Here is a 19,386-nt window from a genome sequence, read left to right as displayed (position 1 = left end):
TGTATTATTAAGACCTTATGTAGCTTATTTATGAATATACAAAGGAGCATGTACATGAAATGGACCAAGTGACTGGTATACACAATCTTTCTTGTATGACGTGGTGAATTTCACTATTTCTATTAGTTGATGGCACAACCAAATCAATGTAAAAGTCCTACAACACTGCCCCAACATGGGTAAATTGTGATGGAGATTCATTTTCCAGATAGTATCAGTCTTCGACCAGCAACCTAGTTGTACAATCATTGCTAGTAGAAGGAAAATCACAACATTTGTAGGTCTAATATTTGGTTGTTGGATTTTTTGACTCTTTGTCTACCATCAAATTGTCTATCTAAAGCATCATACAATGAGACGATACCATTACGGCCTAAAGTCTCAAATTGCTTTTGATACTGCTATTCATTTTGACAGACAGAAACAGACAGAAAACTGTGAAATTTCTGGGAGAATGCTAGCATTTTGGGCAATCTACTAGCCTTGCTTTAGCCACCGAAGCCATATTGATGCAAAAGAATTTTATGTGGCATTGAAAAAGAAAGATAACATTCATACATCTTGTTGATTCAGTCAGCATCATGATAACATGCATGATATGATTTTCTTTTAATAACCTAGAGTGACAATTCAATTCAAACATCTTCAACCCTCCTCACTCCTGCCCCACCATACTTTCCAATCCAAAAAGAAAAAATTGCTACACAGTATGCCTTATATAATAGTTGAATCCACTCAACGATCAAGGTTGGCGTTGACTGATTCATAGCTACAAACTGTCAAGTAACAAAACAAATCAATTAGATAATAAAAATGGAACTGAAATCCCACATCTCTTCCAAGCAAGAAAAAAACAAATGCGCTAGCAAGCTTCAATTCATGTGGGAGCACAGAAGAATCGACTCCAAAATGAATATCAAAAAATGCCAAATACAGGAATTGGAAAACATGGCATGTCATTGTTCACTGTGCATAAAACATGGAACGATTACCCACACTAGCACTATAATCAATGACCAGGACATAATAAATTTCGCATCTTTAAAGGCAAACTTTTTGCTGAAAAAAAATCTTAATTTGCCTCTGAAGATGGCACTCAGATTTCATATACAACCCAAAATGAATAAAGCATCTGTTGCAACCCAAGGCGAAGCCAAGGTCACAAGCTCTAGACGGCTAGCCTTGTTTAAGTAAATCGGCTAAGGGATCTAGCCTGGGTGGGTTCAAGCAGACTTGGGCAGTGTTTAAATGCTTTGTAAAGGGTAATTTGGGTATTGTAAACTATTGAGATGGCATGGGTGGTTAGCTTGGCTGAGGTGGCGAGGGTGGTTAGCTTTGGGTCTATAAATACCTAAGCTCTCTCATTTATACTTGTGTTTTGTAATGTATTTATTCTTGATTTGGGGTGTTTACAGTCTCTTAATGAGAATTACTCTCTAAGCTACATTTGGTAGAGAATTAGCTTTAACCTATTTTGGTTAGAGATTTCCTTCATTCTAACTCCTTCACAACCCCTTAACCTTCCCAACTTCATTCTCCCTTATCTCTCTCTCCTAAAGTCGGGCCCCATTACCTCTCTCTCTCTCTCTCTCTCTCTCAAGTCTTCCCCAAGCTAGCCGACCTCTTCCCTCTTCCCTATCCTTCATCTCCCTTGTGTTTTCGGTTTTGGGAGGGTGTTGTGTGTTCTCTCCGAAGATGCACGGTTTTCTATAGTGCATCTTTGGGGGTCCCAATGAGCGCAACATATATAAGCACGTGAGGCTTGTATTCTTGTGTGTGTCAGCATCACTTAGCATCAGAGTCTGGTGTGGTTGCAAAGACTTTAGTACCCTTTTCCCGCCATGAAACGATGGTTCGAGAAAAGGACAAAAATGTCCTCCATCCAGAAAAGGGAGTTCTGATCTTAACTCTTCAAAAAGTCCAAACGTTCTGTTTTCGCCCTAAGCAGTAAACTCCTATGCTGCCAGCGGATCACCCTTTGACGATGCATCATCTGCTGTAACAGGAGCTCCCTTTGACGATGCACCCTTTACCGCTGTCAGAGCACCCTTTGTCGTCGTCTGCTGTCGTTGGAGCACCCTTTGTCGTCGTCCTGAGTCCAAGTTCCCACCTTGGTTTTTAGCTTGTGTCACAATACATTGCCGTCTTCTCATTCGTGCCTTGTGTTACAAAATATTCTCGGGTTCATTCTTACCTCGTGGAGATAACTATAAATCGGTCGACTCGTTCGATCATTGGTGGTCGTCATAGGGGCATTTCTCGGCCATCTCTTTTTACAGTCTTCTCTTCTTCTTTATTTTCATTAGGCAGTATGGAAAAAAGCAACGACACACAAACATTCCAAGAAGTGTCATTAAGGCATCGTGAGTACCTTTCCATGTCATCATGCTATTGTTGAAGAACGTATGTCATCGTGATTGCCATTAAGGCATTGTTTTGTTATTGCAGGTGAATGTATTTTTGACGGTTGGAAAATTAAAGATATTTGTAGGGTTGTGGGACCTATTGACAAGAATGCTTGTTTACAGAAGCGAGGAAGGGCCTCTACCCCATCCGGTATTGTCCATTCACTCAGTATATGCAATGTAACGCAAATCGCGGTTGTAATAACATAATACCGATTTGTGAGATATTGTATTGTTTGTTAATATCGATTTGTAAGCTATTATGCTAAATTTCTGTATCAATTTGTAATATATTATGTGATATGTATATCGATTTGTAAGATATTATGTGTTTTGTAGTGTCAATTTGTAAGCCATTATGCTGAATTGCCGTATCGATTTGTAATATATTATGCGATATGTATATCGATTTGTAAGATATTATGTGTTTTCTAGTATCGATTTGTAAGATATTTGTAGTATGATTTAAAAATGTGTGCGTGCGGAAATACATTATTGTGTGCCTGTGGTGACGATTTGTGTATTCAAATCGCTGTTAATTTTAGCGATTTCTATTAAAATCGCTTTTCAACATCGTACATATAATTAAATTGTTGTCACATGAATCACTATCATCAACACATATACGTTAAATCATTTCTTTTATTGGCATAGTAAATAACAACTCAATGCATAGTATAAGCAAATACTATGATTCATTCAATCATTTCCTTGACTTGCTTAACTAATCTGTATTCGTTGTTATATGAATCTTAAGTAAATCATAGTAAACGTATGCGCTGGCTAACGCAAATTGATATCTTGCTTATGACAGTGGTGAGCTTATCATCTAGTTGCAGTGAAGATGATGTATCTCAATCAGTGAAAAGTTATGGAGAAGTGAACATCTGTACTAATGACGTACCTAAAGAAGTAAACATGTGCAATAATAATGCACGTGATAAGAAGGGTGTAGGCATTGGATCACTCTTGACTTGAATCTTTCAGCAAAAGGAATGCAATTTGATAATGAGGTAGACAATCATGACAGTACACTTGATAAAGGTGTAGGCACTGGGAATGTACATGATAGTATACTTGACTCTATTTCCGTAGAAGGAATGCAGTTTAATAATAAGGAAGCTGCATATAAATTTTATAATGATTATGCCTTAAAACTTGGCTTCAGTGTTAGAAGGTATTCTTGGTCAAAAAATGCATAGGGTGTCGTGGTGAGAAAGATATAGGTTTGTTCTAAGGAAGGTTGGAAGAAGTCAAGTGGAAATCCAACAAGGAGCAAGCCATATTCAAGATGTGGTTGTCCAGCAAGAATGGTGTTAAGAAGACTTATAAATGAGAAATATGTAGTTCATACTTTAATCAGTGATCATAACCATGAATTAGCAGTTTCATATATGAGTCCTATGTTAAGGTCACATCGTAAAGTAACTAAAGTGCATGCTGCAATTGCTGAAATAGCTGATAGCACCGACATTGCACCATGAAAGACATATAATTTATGCGTGCACATAGATGGTGGTCGCGAGAATGTTCCATTAACACCTATGGATCTACGAAACCACTTGAGAAGGAAGATGACAGCTAACATGAAAAAAGGAGAAATATGCTCTTTGGTTGATTACTTACAGAAGAAATAAAGCAATGACCCTAGTTTCTTTAGTGCAATGCAACTAGATGAAGATGGATATGCTGTAATATGTTTTGGGCAGATTCAAAGTCAAGAGTAGATTATGAATGCTTCAATGTTGTGCTTATTTTTTATACGACAGTGAAAATTAATACTGAGCAGTGGCCATTTGCACAGTTTGTTGGAGTAAACCATCACTCACAGAGTTGCATATTAGGCAGCGTTTTTTTGTATAACCAGACCAAAGAAAGCTTTGAGTGGTTGTTCAGAGTATTTAGACATGCAATACATAGAAAGCACTCTGAAGTTGTACTTACAGATGGTGATCACACAATTGCGGCTGCAGTATCTCATGTATGGCCAGATGCACATCATCGCCTATGTTTATGACATATCTTTCAAAATACAACAAAGAACACAGGACACATATTTAATCAGAAGGCATGGTTTGATAAAAAGTTTACAAGGTATGTACTTAAGAGGGTAGACAAGGTCACCTTTATGTCTGATTGAGAGAAAATGATTCAGATGTACGACCTTGAAGACTATGTATGGTTATAAAATTTATATGCAGACAAAGAGAAGTGGGCATTGGCATATGGAAGACAATACTTTTGTGCAGGTATGATAAGCACACAAAGAGCTAAATCTATGCATGCCACACTGAAGAAAACCTTGTATTCATGTTTAACAATGTTTCGCTTCATGAAATAATATAAGTTATTTGTAGACGGTCTTAGACAGAATAAGCTTGAACAAGATGTGAAATGCTTCAACACACGTCTTGTAACTTTGGGCATGAAAATATTGATGCGACCTAAAATTCTATATACACTAACTGTATTTAAATGGATTAAGAAGGAGGTTATACATGTCATGAATTACAACATAAAAGGACATATGCAAACCAAGAATATGCACAAATACCATATTGTATGGGAGAACAAAGAGCATCAGAAAAGGCAAGAAGCATATGTTACGTACAATGTTGACAACAGAATAGTTGAATGTATGTGCAAAACATATGAATTCAAAGGTATTTTATGTCGTCATGCATTAAAGGCACTCAATCAAGAGAAGATATAAGAAATACCTGAGTCATATTTAATGCGAAGATGGATGAGTAGCAAAGATTTAACTGCTGGATACATATAATGTTAGTTCATCTGGTGTTGATGAGAAGTGCCATATAGCCTCCCGTTACTAGCTCAAGAAGCCCTGCACATATCAGGTTGTATCTATTTTTTCTCCCATGTTTATTTTATTGTTCTTTAGTGTGCATCTACATTGTATATTTACATATTTTGTATGCCACTAGGGACAGTGTCATTCAAGCATGGGGGGATGGTTTAGATGCACACTAAATTTTTTTCTTTTCTTTTCTCTGTTTAGGTAGCTAAAACTCATAAAATTAGGTATTTAAGAAACAAGTTTGTAGCATTTATGAATGTTTTTGCATAATCTGACATTTTAGAAATTTTTAAGCCCCATATGAAAAAAAAATTTGAACAAATCTAAAAAGGAGTAGTTATTTATGAAAATTGCAAAGAAAAGATAGTATTTGAATGTTAGAATTGTTTTGAATCACTAAAGTATAAGTATGCACAATATGTTTTTGAAAAACTAAGCAAATGAAAAATCTTTAGATATATGAGTTTAAAAGAAAAAGAGCATACCTTTAGTTGTTGATGTCTTCGTGATCCTCAATAGTTGAACTTAGACACAAGTTGAAGTGTTTGAGTCTTATGATGAAAAGGATAACGAAGGAGATCATCTTCTTGTCTAGTCGATATTTGTGGCCTATTTGGTTCGAGTAAGTAGAGTTTGAAGGGTGTTTTACACCTGGTGCCCTAAAGCCACCTGGTTTGGGAGCTTGTTACATGGACTTTATGGAAAGCCTAATAGATAGAGACATCGCATATGACAAGAGGAAGACTATACATAAACTATTAAAATGGAAGGTCTAGTGACTTGAGCAATTAAGTCTAAGGGATACTCTGTATCTTGTGCCCTAAGGTTGTCTGGCCTGGGAGTCACTGACCTAAAACTCGTTACATGGGTCACAAACACTAGAAATTTGAAATAGTGCTTAATTGAAAAATATGAAAATTGAAAATCCATAGAAAAATAATAAGCTTAATGAAAAAAATTCATTTCTTAGGAATAATTGTGAATTACTATGCAAAAAATATACAAGTGATGATAAATGAAATAACATGATAATACTTAACTTTCTGAGGAAAAATCATAAATAATTGCAATTTTTAGAAAAGTGAAAGGAAAAAGTTTTTACTGTGGAGGTGTGAAAATTTTAAATGTGTTATGAGAGTGTAAATTACATGAAATATTTGCTGAAACAAAATTCTTAATTGCCTAATACTTTTTTGAAAAAGAATTTTTATTTCTTGCATGACATTGATGTTTGTGGGTAGCATCTCTGCAAACCCTCACGAGACCTTACTCGTCCACTAGGGTAACCCATGGGTTTAAAGGGCTTGTTGCATGAGCTAAATGCAACCGTGATTCCTACGAATGTGAGTTGGACATTTTATTTTTATTTTTATTTTTATTTTTATTTGCATATTTGTTTACTTTCTAGTTTTATAACTTAGATAGTTTAGTTTAGTTTGTTAAGGGACTAACAAACATTCAAGAATGGGGGTATTTGATGATGAATGAAATACACATCATTCTTATGCAATATTCATGCATTTTCACATGTTTTAATGGTTTAGAACCCATGAATGGATGTATTTAGGTATAAATAGGTCTCAGTTCAAATTTCACTCAAATCGAAGTTAAAACAAGGAAAATATCGTATTTTTAGGGTTTTGGATCAGATTTTGAGGTAGACTGGATCCAGTTCTGACCCAAGAGCTTCAATTTGGATCTTGGACTGGACCCAAATCCTAAATATCTATAAACCCACGTGATCTAAAGTGTTTTTCATAAATGTTTTCCAAAAACCACCTCTTTCTAACTTGTTTTGGTAGTTTAGTGCAAATAACAAGTAACTTAGGTATTTAGCTAAAAATGACTTTATAACTAGGAGGCTTTTTGAATTAGTTAGAATCTAGAGTTTAAATAGTGTAAAATTTTCAGATCACACGTTTTTGGAAGTTGGAAAATTGACCCTCTCTCTCCTCTCTCTCTCTCTTTCTTCTGTACCTTCTTCTCTTCCACACACCCTTCTCTTCTCTTCTCCATTTTTTTCTTCACTTTTGTGTTGTCTTTTCTTTGTTGGTTGTACTATGTTTTTGCAGGTGGTGCAGACCTAAGGAGGTTTTCCCTGTCAGTGTGCCGTCTACATCCACGAGGAGTGGCCGATCCTACCTCCCATGCGATCTTCTCCTTCTTCTAATCCTCTCGAATCGACCTCCGGATGGGTGCAGCATCGTAGAACCACCATGTAGACCTTCAAAGATGTGTTAGGGCGTGACTTCATCTTCCATTGACCGCTCTACCTCACCCCCTCTTTCGGCGGACTCCCTAGAGGTTAGTCTTTCTCACCCCTTTCTTTTAGCATAGATCGAGTCAACCTTTGTTGTGTGCTCATACCCAAATCCGATTTTGTTATTTCTTTTTTTTATAGTTAGGGTCATGCCTGAAAATCTCATTTTTACAGAGTTATAATGTTGAGTTTTAATTTAGATCAGTGTATTAACCATTTTGTTCTTGTGTGTTTTAGTGAAATTGTCAAAATCGGCTAGGTGTAGTCTAGCCGGTTTTCATAGTTTGAGTTCTATTTTTTTTTATTAGCAGAATACAGTAGGTTAAGGCATGTAAATAGTGTGTTGTGGTAGGCTAAGATTGATTTTTGAGGTGTGTTATGTTAGAAATTTTTATTGTAATTAATTATGCATTTTGATTAAAAGTCATTTTTCTTCGTTTTGTTGCAAACTCAAGTTCCATCATGGTTGTTGTCTTCTTCATAGATGGAGGCAGCCATTGATAGACCTTAAAGGTGTGAGTTTTAGTCAGTTCAGTAAATTCAATGATTTCTAAAATTAGTGTATTGCAGTTAGGCTAGGAATTTAATTAGTCAAAAGTTAGTTTAAATCTAATTTTTCATCTTGTTGTTAATATTAATTATAGTTGTTCACGATATTTTTTTTATATAGCTTAGTATGCCCCTGCATTAGTTAATATAGTTAGTATAGAGTTTAGTTCAAGTAGCTATTTAGCATAATTTTATAGAATTCGAAATTCAAATAGAGGGCAATTTTGGAAATTCAAGCATTGAGCGATTTTTGGTAAGTTAGTGGGTTCCCATATTTTTTGTGGGAGTTGAAACTGGAAAGCCTAGGTCTTCTTTGAAGACCCAGCCTGAGGGTTATCGCTTTCTTGTCTGAATAAGTAAGGTAAGTCACAAATTTTGAATTACCTTCCTTAAAAGTTGAACTCATTGAATACAAGAAGGGATTTTCTTTTAATTGAAATCTTGCTTAAACCAAAATGCGTGGGCCCAATTGGGCTGACGAGTTTGGCTAATAAAAGGTAATTGAATTCCATCTTAAGGAAATTGTGCATGGGCCCTACCTAAATTGCATTCAGTCTAACAATGTGTAATTGCCTTATCTTAGTCATGTTAGTATAGTACAGTAATTTATATTTCTTTTTGTATTAAGTAAGAATTTGATCAGATGTTTGATATAGTATAGGTCATTTATCAATTAATGTTACATATTAGGCAAGTCAGTTAGCCATTTGTCATTAACTGTTTCAATTGTATTTCATTAGTTGGACGTTAAGCAGGTCCCATATAGGGGATGATGCATTTAGATAATATCTATGCCATTTAATTTTGTTTTATTTAGGTAAGTCATATAAGCATGTATCTTTTAGTCCATGTGCATAGTGTTGTGTTGTCTTAAGGATTGTGTGAGTAGGATTCATCTAAGGACGTCTGATATTCTGATAGAAGTACATTAACATTAGTATAATTGATATTCACTTTAGTGTCAAACCCTCCCTAGATGAAAGGAAGGGACCCAACAAAATTCTGTAGATATCATCAGGTCTTGGGTCATGATACTGAAGGATGTATTTCTCTTAAGCACATAATCCAGGACCACATTAACAAAGGTAAACTGATCCTGCAAGATGAAGAAACTTCGGAGGAACCTAGTTGCACTCAAAATAAGGAAGTTAAAATGATTAGAAAAGTTGAACCAATATTGAACAATTTTTCCATAATTCTCAAAGTCTAAATTAACTTTGTTGATAAAAAAAAGAGCCTCACAGTTGTTGAAACCACCATAGTTTGTAAATATTCAGGTCTATGAATGTGATACTCAAGTCTAGAATGCTTCTCATCCACTTCCAGAAAAAGAGGTTGTGCCCGAGTCATTCACTAAGGTTGTCATTATAAAGGAGAATGAGAAAACTCTTGCCAAATATTCAAAAGATGAAAGTCTTGTCATGGCTTCAAAAGAGAAAAGTCTTGCCAAGGATTCAAAAGATGAAAGTTTTGTCATGGCTTTAGAAGAGGAAAGCCTTATGAAGGCTCTAGAAGAAGAAAATCCTACTATGATTCCAAAAGAAAGATCTCATACCATGTTAGAATCAACCACTGGTTCTCCCGCCTTGAAGGAAAAAAAGGTGTATGAAAATCTCATTGAAGAGGATGATCCTAAATGTGTTGATGCGATAAAAGATTTTGACTTATCCAACTTAGCAGATGTAGATGACCATGCAGAAATGAATTGTCTAGATTATCTCACAAAGATTTTCCAAAAAGTTGATATTCCTCATGCCTCTCTTAAGGAAGAAGAAAATTTCATTGATAAGATTTCTCAGGACAACTCAAAATTTGTTAAAAAAAGATGCAACCTTGTCATGCCTATGCTCATGATATTCCTCAGCCTTGTGATCTCAGCTTAGACCATAAGTAGCATCCATGGAGTAACTAAGATCCTCACATATTCAGCTCGAGCTTCTGCCACTAATGTTAAAAATAGTGAAAGAGTCACATGCAACTTGCACTATACACAACAAATCTATGCTGGGTCAAGAGAGCTAAAAGGTCAGCAAATATTTTCACTAATGTAGAAGATAAACATCATCTATCATCTCAGATAGCCATATTTGGGGCAATATTAGTGTAAAAGTTTAAATCCTAATATTTTAAAAGATCAAGGTTGGAAAGAAAGAGGACAAAATCAAAATATGGGTCAACATACACCTCATAAGGAAAATGGCATGGACCTACCATCACAACATTTGTAGTCTATCACTTGGTCAGATTCAAAGTGAACCTCATCCTCTACTCTGCATCAGAAAATCATAGGAAGCAAGACTGCACCATTTGGATCAGGTATGCTCTCAACCTCTTGCAGCCCAAAGCCATGTGTCCATCATTCCTACATCATTTGGAAATATGAATAAGTTGTATGATTGTCTTTGTAAATAGTCATTTCAAAAATTTAAAAAAAATAGAAAAAAATCCCAAAAAATAAAAAATTTCTTGAAAATAAAAAAAAATTTAAAATTTTCAAAAGGATTGCATATTTTACTATAAAATATTTATCATTTGAAAGGGTTTTTTTAAGTCATCGCATTTATGAAAAATTCACATGCACTTTATCCCACTCCTTATATCATTAGCAATAGTAATTTTCTTTTTCATTATTGTGAAAAGGAAACTTGAAGGTTAGGCCCTTTAAGAGAGGACAACATAAAATAAAAAACTTGCAATGAAATACAATAGTAAATCTCTTTATGAATCCAAAATATAGCAAAGGATGAATCATACATGGGAATGTACAAACTTATATTTTATGATTTAAGACCAAAATGATTCACTTAGAGAAAAAAATCTTCAAGTTGAAAGATGTTCAGATTGCCTTCTATTTTGTCTTTGCTTCTCATCCCCTCCTTTGATCGATCTTGTGGACTTATCTATCTTATGCTATGATACATTTTGCTCCTAAGTCTTGTTTTCAATATCCTTGAGAAGGACTAAGTTGATTATATCATTGTACAAAGCAAAACCTACTCATTCAGACATTATATTATGATATTTTTTATGAAGAGCATAAAAAAAGTTCTAAAAATGCCAAAAAAGAGCATTAAGAAAAAAAGAGAGGCATTATTGGAAAAAAGAAAAATGTGAGAAAGCTCCAAAAATTTCAATGCTTCCTCTACGATCAATGATCTCAAGAAAGATATGCCTAAGATCCCTTTACCTTGGTTGTTTCTTTGAGCCTCACGTTCAAGAATGATGTGTCTAACCTTTATTTATATTCCTTTTGAGCCTCGTGATACCCAAAGTTGAAAAAATAAAAAAATAAAGTCATTATCATTTCATCCCTTGCTATCATCATTGCCATTTCATCCCTTGCCATCGTTATTACCTTTCACTTTGTTTAATAACCCATGTCCTAATTGTTTTCTTCAAATTCTTTGGAAAATGATTGGCTATTTAGAAATATTCAATATGGGCCAGTTTGATGCAAGCCATGGAGTGAAGAGGGTAAAGTGCATCAGATTAGAAAGTCACAGGCTTTTGTATGCTTGAAGCTTTCATTTCCTACTTACGTAGCCAATGAGTCTTACTCATTTGGAAGTTTCTAGAGTCTCAATCTTTGTAAAATTAGATTGGAAGCTATTAAACCAGGAGCTTATACATGCACTTCAATGACTAACTCCTTCAAAATTTTAGGGTCAAATAGAAGAATTATTCTAGTGAAGAAGAGCAAGCTTGTTTATTTTATGATGACTTTAATTAGAGGCAAAAAGTGAAAAGTGAAATCAGATCGACATTGGCAAAAAAAATATTGTTGTTGAATAATGCAAGTTGAACACTCTCATGCACTCATTCTTATCTCGCCTGCAACACTTTTCATGGCAATCATCTAGTCAAATGAATAACATATTTGTTCTTAGCATTCTTTTAGCAAGGGCGAGTTTCTTTTTCTTTCAAAAAAAATGGAGCATCATTTTTAGACTTAGGTCATCATGCACATTGTCCTAACATGGTACTTAGCATTATATTATGCACCATTGTCATTCATAAATGTTATCTTTGTCTTGTCATTTGTTTGTTATGAAGTTCTTTAGCATCATGATTTGATTGTCTCACCCATAACATTTGTATTGCAATCATTCATTCATATTGTCTCATTTGACCCATAAAGGTCTACAAGTTGGTCCTATGACAAGATTGTTTTGATAAAAAAAATTTGCAATCTTTATGAATTTTATCCAAATTGAGTTTTTCACAATGCACAAATCATTGTTATAGCTTTTTCAAGAAGTGTCATTTTGAGTCAAACTTTTAAAATGTCTTTGTCTGGTTGTATTTTGTCTTACTTGTTTTGTCTTGAGACTGATAGTTGGTCATCGACAAGACCCTTCCATATTTAACGACTAATCATCAGGCCAAGGAGTGAGGAATGTCTAAAAATATATTTTGTCAACATAATCCCCTTTTTCATCAAAGATGACAATATTGACTTTAAGCAAGCTAATTCCAAGTGTCTCTTGCATTGTTTTTTTCAAAAAAATGATATTTCATGCATCAAAAAATTTGTCTTAAGAACTTGCTTCAGGACCACCTTGATAATAATGGGTCAAATTAGAGCATTTCACCATACATAATCATGTCATGTCATGTCATATACAAATTTTTTACATATTACTAACAAGTTTTCTTGCAACTAACATAGCTCCTAGACACACAATTGTCCCATTTTTCATTAGGAAAGGCCTACCAAGTCCTAAATTATGATCATCTTATTAATAGATGGACATTCGGTTCATAGGTTATCCCACATATTGATGAAGCAATTTGAAACCCATCCGATGAGTGCATAAACCGTCTTAAACCCAATCTTATTTTTAAAGGCGCATTTCTAAAAAGGCATCATTTCATTCAATCTTGTCAAAAGTAAAAAATGTCTCAATCTTCTAGATGTTTTTGCCCCAAAAAGCTTGTCTTTGTCTTACTCTTAAAAAAAAAAGTTTTTGTCTTTGTCAAAACCATAGCCATCTTTCATGCATTTTCAAGCAACAAAACACTTGTTTCGTCTTTGTCTAATCTCGTATAGCAAGATTTCTTGCTCACAACACCGAGTTCAAGAGAAAGCCTTCATGTGAAAGAAGGTACTTAACTTAGTTTGCAGTCCAACCTTGTTTGGCTAAACCTCTCCACCTGTAAGAGTCTGGCACCTTAGAGATACCCTCGTATTAAGTTATGTACATGCCTTTAGCTAATATCAACTGTCAAGTTGTCTATATTTCTTGTCAAAGATCTCTTTTCAAAAATACTTTGTCAGAGCCAATGCTTTCAACTTTCAAGGCTAGTGTGTCTACTTGTTTGTAATCGATCAAACTTCACATATTCAACAACAAAGATGAGCATTTATAGACACAAAAATTTTGACTGTCATTTCATGTCATGAGTCATGTATCGAAATTTAGTGTTTTCAGCTCATTTTAATGTTCTGCTAACTCTATCTTAATTTTTTGTCTCTAAAATGACAACTTTATGGTTTTTGTCTAAAATATAAATTAAACTAGAGGATTTCAACTTTTTAACTAGCAAAAAATCAGGTCAATACGACATCTGAGTAGAAAGTTATAACCAAAACAAGGTGACTTGTTTAGTAAAAAACTTGTTTTTAGGTAAGGCTCATTTCAAGGATAGTTTTATCACCAAAATTATCTAATTTTGTTTTTCACTTAAAAATTATATTAAAGTTGAAGATGTTAGCTTTTTAATGCAATAAAAATTACCTCAAACTAATATATGAATAGGAAGCTATGGATGAAACAAATTAGCCAATCATGCTTGTTTTACACAATTTTGCTCATGACAAGTTAAGTTGTCATTAGCATTTTGCACAAAAAATGCTGGCGACAACTAACTTGTCATTAGAGCATTAAAAGGTATTATTAGCTCTTTTTTTATCAAGAATTATCATCATAGGCTAAGAATTATTATTATTATAAGTTGTCGCCATAGCAACTTGTTGTCAGCGTTGACACCAACTTATCATCAACCACCTTTTTTTATGCCTTTGGGACGGGATTTGCCTTCACAACCTTCTAAATTCATGGTTGGAAACCTTACAAACCCCAAAATCCCCTTTCCTTAGAAAACCTCTTCATTCAAGGCAATAAACCTTGGCTAAATCATGGCCTTTGTTAAAAAAACCTTCCTTTTAGGAACCATTCATTTAGATGGATCTTAGAAACATAGGAAATGCATCTGGATCCACCTAGAAAATTATAAATAGGGGTTCTCTTTCTCCCTATTTTAGATTTGGCCTTTGTCCCTTCTAACACTATCACTCTGCTAGAATCTTGACAGACCCTAACCTAGCTTAGATGACTAACCTAGCCTACTTTGCTTATCTGACTAGCCTAGTCTAAGCCTCCATCGAGCCCAGTCTCAGACCCAGATCCCCTTGTCTCACCCCTTTTTGAAGCCCACACATAGACGAAGTGTCGTCTGTGCTCTCCTACACTCATCAACGTAGAAAGGGCTACCTAAGCTCGATGTGAGATTTAGTTTGTTTAATCTTTATTTTATTTATTTTATACATTTTTCTAAGTTTGTGATAGCCCTAATGTTCATATATTGTTCATTTTGGTGTCTTTTTCTTGAATTTTTTGGTTCTTGCCTCCAAGCTCATTTTTTTCTAGGTCTTTCATACGAGGTACAAATCTTTGCAATACCGCTGCTCCAAAAACAATAATCGAGGGTTCCTGGTTCGATTGATCCTTGGTTATCAGAGGAGGAAAGACACTTTACCTTGAAGAACGGTCTATACACTCTTTCATAGTCTGGATCCGGTTTTGGGTCCATTTCAAAGAAAAAATATTTTTTTAGTGGAAAACCCTTTGTTTTTGTTTTTCAAAATTTTGAAGGGATCCACATAACTGAATTTTGTTTTGGCTCCCTCTTCCTTGCTTGGGATGCAGGTTCCTAACCTATCAGGGAGTCGACTAGGCCATTTTACAAATGATATTTTTTTCATATGTTCTTCCAACACCCTAGCCTTTAGAAAATAATCATCTAGGGTATGAGGGTCTAGCGCCATGAGCTTAACCCTAATCTCATCTCTTAGTCATCCCACTAATGTGCCTACCAAATTTAGTTCATATGAATCTCCGCACATGGTACTTAGGTCCTTGATTTTTGCTTGATATTTTTGGATGAATCCCTTTTGCTTGACATTTTTTAACTCTATCTTATGGTTAATGTAGGGTGAGGGTCCAAAACTTTTTAAGAGTTTTCTTTCGAACTCATGCCAAGTAGGTGTCCCATGGTGTTGCTCATGCCATTGGTACCATCCTAAAGCTTCACCATCAAGGTGGGCTATGGTGCATTCAAATCTATTTTTTGGGGCCACAAATTAGCTTACAAAGTACTGTTTGGTTTTGTACATCCAATCATGGGGGTCTTTTCCCGTGAAGGTGAGAAAGGGAATTTTGACATGGCACAAAAGGGAAATGTTGAATTGTTGCATCCTCAAGCCAGCTCCAGATTCCTCTCGGTGTTGTCCAAGGATGGATCCTTGTGCATCCTCCTCTTCATGATCGTCATACTCCTCATGAAAGCCCATGCCTCTGTTAGTGAATTGGAAATGTTTCTGGGCAGCTTAGACTGTCATTTGGAGTTGCTTCAGCAAGCTTGTGATGTTTTGGAGGAGGGTTTTGAAATTGACCATGCAAGTTTCAACACCATCGAGTTTGGTGTTGGTCTCCTCCATAAACTTATTGATGATTTCAGTTTTATTTCTCGAATTAGGTCATCGGCTTTCTTAAGAGGCATGGAGTTTACTCTGATACCAAGTAGGTATGTGCTTGGGTCGTGGGAGTTTAAGGGGTTCAAACACAGTTTAGGTCAAAGTCTAAATAGACTAACTCGGGTAGACATGCCAGTAAGGTTCTAATATATTTTGGAAGTCTAATGGCTTATTATCTTACTCCCAATAAATTGTGAAATTTAGTGGCTTGGTTAAGGACACAATGAAGAATATTGAGTCCAAAAATTAGATCCAAATTCCTCACGGTTTGGGCTAGGGATTTTTTGAGGTCTAATGGGTTTTCTAGGCTCTATAGAATTTATGTGGGCTTATAGGAGTTTGGGTAGGTTCACACTTTATTGGGAGTAAGGTAATAAGCTTGGCTGACTTAGTTAGACAAGAATGACCAATGTCGGCCAGGCAGGTTGAGGTTGGTTCCATCAGGGTTTGGCTCAAAAAGGTGCAGACCATCAAGACTCAGGTTGGCATGCGTTGGGTTGCTTGGACCTTGGGTAGTAGTCAAAGCTCCAAGTGAGTGCACATGATACACTAAAGGTCTGTTCACCAAAGAGATGAAGTGAGAGGGACAAGCTCTAAATAGAGATAGAGATAGAGATAGAGAGATGTGAGATGGAGAAGAGATTAAAGAGAGAGAGAGAGAGAGAAGGGTGAGATTTAGAGAGAATCTTAATTTCCTTTAACAAAAGATGCAAAAGGGAAATAAAAGACTATATATAGGCCTAGAGGGCCTAACTCTAGTTAAACCTCTAAGGACCTAGGCTAAATCTAGATAAGCCTTCTTTGACTTGTCTATTTTTGGAACACTAAGTCCAAAACTCAAATCCAGATTTCTCACGGTTTAGGTTGGGGATTTTTTGAAGTCTAATGGGTTTTCTCGGTTCTATAGGATTTAGGTGGGATTATATTAGTTTGGGTAGGTTCACACTTTATTGGGAGTAAGGAAACAAGCTTGGCTGACTTAGTCGGACCAGGGTGACCAGTGTTGGCTAGGCAGGTTGAGGTTGGTTCTATCAGGGTTTGGCTAAAAAAGGTGCAGACTGTTAGGACTCGGGTTGACATGTGTTCGGTTGCTTGGACCTTGGGCAGCAGTCAACGCTCAAAGTGAGTGCACACAACCCACTAAAGGTTTGTTCACCAAAGAGATGAAGTGAGAGGGATGAGCCCTAAAGAGAGATAGAGATAGAGATAAAGAGACGTGAGATATAGAAGAGATTGAAGAGAGAAAGAAGGGTGAGATTTAGAGGGAATCTTAATTTCCTTTAACAAAAGATGCAAAAGGGAAATAGAAGACTATTTGTAGGCCTAGAGGACCTCATAAATCCTTTACACAAATTACCAAAATATTTTTAATATTCTATTAATTCTAGTTAAACCTCTAAGGACCTAGGCTAAATCTAGATAAGCCTTCTTTGACTTGTCTATTTATGGAACCCTATCCTCTAAAAATAGACCAGGCCCTTGATAATCTTCTTTCATTCTTAGAGTCATATTAACCTAGCTTGCATGACCTTCCATTGAGTTCAAAAATAGGGAAGGACACCCCATGTGTGTTCCCCACCAAGCTTAGTAGTCCCAACTTTATGGAATCCTATATCTGGATCTACTTGATCTATATCATGAGCCAATGGATTGGTTCTTAACGAAAGCTCTATGACATCCAGATTATGAAGGATCATATGTTATTAGACAACTCTTATAAGAAACCCTTTTGATCTAATCAATAAAATGCATTTGTAAGGTTTATTCCCTAAGATTAGGTCAATTTTGAAAATTTGGAAGACAACACTAAAGTCTTTAGAAAATGTTCTCTTATGAAGGTTTATTAGAAATGATGCATTAAAATTAAAATCCAAATGGATGGGTTATCATAGAAAAGGTGAAGTGACGGTAAGGCAGAGTTATCCTGATCATTGTATCCTAAATAGAAGCTTGGAGAGATTGAAATTTAGGTTACCATCCTATAGACTAGCATAAGACCATATAGGACCTGCATAGGTGACTAACTCTACGAACTTAAAAGTAGGCTAAAGGCAATTTCTGCTTGGCCTTGCTGATGATGCGTTAATTACTCACAATTATAATATATTTTTATTGCATAAACACATCATTTATAGGTTTATAACCCACACTTAGATGCATTTAGGTATGATTGAGCTATGGTTTGAATTTCGCTCGAATCAAACTTAAAATGAGAGATGTTGCATTTACAGTGTAGTGGGTCGGACCTCGGAGCAAAGCGGGTCAAAAGTGGATCCAAACAGTCATTTGGGACTTGGATCTGGGCCAAAACTCCAAGATCCACCCCACATTAGCCCAAACTCCAGTTTTAGAACATTTGCTAAATGCCTCCTCAGAAAAGGGCGCCCAGACAATAAGTATTTTTTAATCTCTTTATGGAATTTCAAGAAAAGAGTGCTTGAAATATAAAAATAATGCCCTAAACCTAATGTAGCATTTTTGCCTCGAAGAATGCGCCCCCTTTCTGCCCGACTCTCACTCCTCCCTCTCCTCTCTCAGCCACCAAGTAGTCCATCTTCTTCCTCCTCCTTTGGGTTTGCTGAAATTTCTGCAAAATCCATTGGAGCCGCCATTATCGCCCTTCATTTCTCCTCTTTTCCACACCTACCCTTCTCCCCTTGCTAAAACTAACCTCTCATGCTTTATTTTGCAGGTTACAGCAGCCATGGAAGTGCTCCAGTTGTGGCAAGGGTGCCGCCTGCCCTTCCATAGCTAGCCGGCCCTATCTCCATCCGGCTCTCTACATCACCCGTGTCGTCGGGCCTTCACGCCATCTTTGGAGTACCACCCGCTGCGGTTTCCAGCACCCTGCAACAAAGCAAAGTTAGACAGCACCATTAAGGGTTGTAGATGCACCTCCTCGGCAGATTCCACCTCTTCTTTGACCCCTTCAATCATCGAACTTCTGAAGTTGCGCACGGTAAGTCTTTTCTCACCCCTCTCTTGTAGCGTAGAACCAATTGTGCGTGTGACTCTGTTTTCTTTTTATTGCCTGCATTTTCTGTATTTCTGTCAGCCTTAGTGTGTAAAGTCAGTGCATGCGCCATCACTTAGATCGAGTCCAAGTAGGATGTCTTTGGAGATTTTGAGTTGTTTTGCATTTTGGAATCCATTTTCATCGTTTTCCTCTCTCTAAGCTAAAACCGGCTAGGTTGATTCTAGCCGGCTGAATCGTATGTGTTAGAATTTTCTTTGTTCAGTTAATTAGCATAAATTAGTTGTGTTGCTATGTGTGTTTACGTAGTCTTTAATACTATAGAGATGTTTACTGTTTTGTTCTGAGTTGCATTCAAATAGCAAATAAATCAGGTAGATTCCCTCTACCCGATTTAAGCATTTTTGGGTAAATAGTTTTTAATTGTTGATTTTCTGTGGTAGCATTAGAATTAGCTGTTTTAACTGTTAATTAGTAGGTTAGTTCAGTGTGATGTAAATTTAGGTTGTTGAGTTTCATGTTTGCATGATTTAAGATGTGGTTCTAATTTAGGCGATTTGGGCGTTTTAAATAGAATGATCTAGATTGGTAACTGCGGGTTGGTTTCTGTTTGTGCAGAAATTT

General features: G+C 36.0%; 1 long non-coding RNA gene across 1 annotated transcript in view; it reads right to left on the bottom strand.

The window, feature by feature from the left end:
- Window positions 1-651: 651 nt before the first annotated feature.
- LOC149816852 (uncharacterized) overlaps window positions 652-19,386 on the bottom strand; it is a 41,910-nt gene continuing 23,175 nt past the window's right edge. Inside the window, exon 3 of the long non-coding RNA XR_016427762.1 lies at window positions 652-776. This is a non-coding gene — a long non-coding RNA (uncharacterized LOC149816852). The remainder of the gene's footprint in view (window positions 777-19,386) is intronic.

The sequence above is a fragment of the Nuphar pumila genome, chromosome 14, assembly GCF_984573655.1.
Source record: "Nuphar pumila chromosome 14, dmNupPumi1.hap1.1, whole genome shotgun sequence".
Lineage (NCBI taxonomy): Eukaryota > Viridiplantae > Streptophyta > Magnoliopsida > Nymphaeales > Nymphaeaceae > Nuphar > Nuphar pumila.
The sequence above is the reverse complement of the archived record's forward strand: the minus strand, read 5'-3'. Positions and strand labels throughout refer to the sequence as shown.